Source organism: Phacochoerus africanus, chromosome 7 (genome assembly GCF_016906955.1).
Source record: "Phacochoerus africanus isolate WHEZ1 chromosome 7, ROS_Pafr_v1, whole genome shotgun sequence".
NCBI lineage: Eukaryota > Metazoa > Chordata > Mammalia > Artiodactyla > Suidae > Phacochoerus > Phacochoerus africanus.
Genome location: NC_062550.1, coordinates 1,282,010 through 1,284,149, shown reverse-complemented (window position 1 = coordinate 1,284,149; position 2,140 = coordinate 1,282,010).

Here is a 2,140-nt window from a genome sequence, read left to right as displayed (position 1 = left end):
GTTTCCGCTGACTGGGAAACCCCAAGGCTGACACCTGGGGGCCGAGGAGGGGTCTGCACCGCAGCTCACCGCCTGCCCGGAGCAGAGGGCACCCTGCCCGAAGCGCCCCCTTCCGCCACGGCCCCTGGGCCACCACCCTCCGTCTCCCGCCGAGCCATCTCATCTCTGCAGGCGCGCGGGGGCCCCCACCCCTCCTGCCCAAGTCTGGCCGCACTGTGTGCTCTGTGCCGCAGGGGCCCCGGGCTGGAGCTCTGCCCCCACCACGCCCCACACGTAGGGCTTACACGAGGCCCACGGGGACTCCGTCGGGTCACGTGGCACGTTAGCCCCAGGCTTGCGCTCCTGCCCATCTTGTGCAGACCCCTGAGCGGTGCCAGGGTGGGAGGGGACCAGGGCACTAGGAGGCAGAGCAGCTCTTGAGGAGGGGGAGCAGGGCGCTGCATCTGGAGGAGCTCACCAAGGCCTCCACCCCGGGCGGAGCGGTGAAGGCGACGGGGTGCCCTTGCAGTGCGGGGTGGGGGAGTGCTCCGTCTGTGAGCAGAGCCTGAGGGGCGGCAGCGGGGTGAGCGTGCACTGGCAGGGCTGGCAGGGCTGGAGGAAGGCGGCTGGAGCCCCTGGGGAGGGCGGGCCCCCCACCTCCCTGCCCCCGGAGCAGGCCCTGGGTCTCTGCAGGTGGCTGCATGCCCAGCAGCCTTTTCTAGACAGGGCTTCCTCAAGCCAAGCTGCAGGAGAAGGCCGCGGCCAACGCCCTGAGCCTGTCCTCATGGGTGACTTGAGGCAGCCGCATGGAACCATGGAGCCATGAGAAGGCTCTGTCGAGCTGCGGGCAGGAGTGACAGGAGTGGCAGGACCGGGCTTTCCACGTACTGCAAAGGCCAGTGTCCATACAACTTTGCTAACAGAGGCCTCTTGTCCAGCCTTCTTCCCAACACCTGACACCCAAGCCTCCCGAGGCAGAGCACACACCTGTCTCTGGGGCCCTGACCCGTGGGGCCTGCGACACTGGCCTGTCCCTGAGGCAGAGCGCACACCTGCTCCCAGGGCCCAGAAGCAGGGGCCCGGGTCCCAGTCTCGCCTGTGCAGGTGGAGGGAAGGGCTTTGCGAGGCTGGGCCCAGACAGCTGCCTGGAGCCAGAGGCAGGGTCTCCCGTGAGCTCCCCGGGTGGGGAGGGCTGCCGCCTGTGTCGACAGAGCCCCCTTGCTGGGGAGACCAGGGGAGGAAGAGGGAGGGGCTGGGGGAGGGGGCACAGCAGGCCCTTGGGGCCTCCAGTCCCGCCGGCCCCCCTCACTCCTCAGTGGCTCCGGGGGTCCTCTGGGTTTTATCTCTTGTGACGTGGGGGCACAGGACAGGATCTCAATGTACTGGGGGGGCCTGTGATGGGCACCAACACCACCCACTTTCCTGGGTCTCCAGGGGGCTGGGTCTCCGCTGTGCCCCTCCCCCTCCCCCTCCCCCGGGTCACGACTGCCTGGGGCTGGAACCTGCCCGACGGATCCACAGCAGCCCCAGACCAGCGGACGCCACGGTGGGTCCGGGAGCTGGACCTTCAGCCCCGGTACTGCCCTTGCAGCCCTGTGGCTGCCCAGGCTGCCTGTGCCCGGCCGTGTAGGATGGTCCCCCCCCTCCCCCGTTCCCTCCCCGGGGCCCCTGCCCTCCCTGCTCTGGGCCCCCTGTGGGCTGGAGGCCAGGATGGCGTGACCCTCCCCCACACTGACTGCGGTGATAGGGCCACAGGGCGTTCTGGGACAACCACGGGGCCGCTTAGGCCTGGAGCCCACAGGCCCCGGCCCTCTGCTGCCCTGGTCTCTCTGTCAGGAGTGGGCTCCTGAGCGGATGCCCCCAGGCCTGCGTCCATGTGGCCTTGCAGACTTCTGGAACTTTCTGCATTTCCGGGGCTGAGCGCCCGTGCTGTCCTCAGGGCAGAATCCAGCCGCAGTGCGGCTGCCTGCTTCTCTCCGTCAGGAACACCGTCCTGTCTTGTCATTCGGCTCAATTTTATATTTAAACCCGACTTCAAAAGTCACATGAAATATTAAAACAGAAGGTTCTCAGTGGCCTCCTCTGCGGCCTATGTTTAGCCTCAGCGAGCGGCCCTCAGAGCAGATGTGTGGGCCTGGCTGAGGGCTCCGCAGTTTGCAGG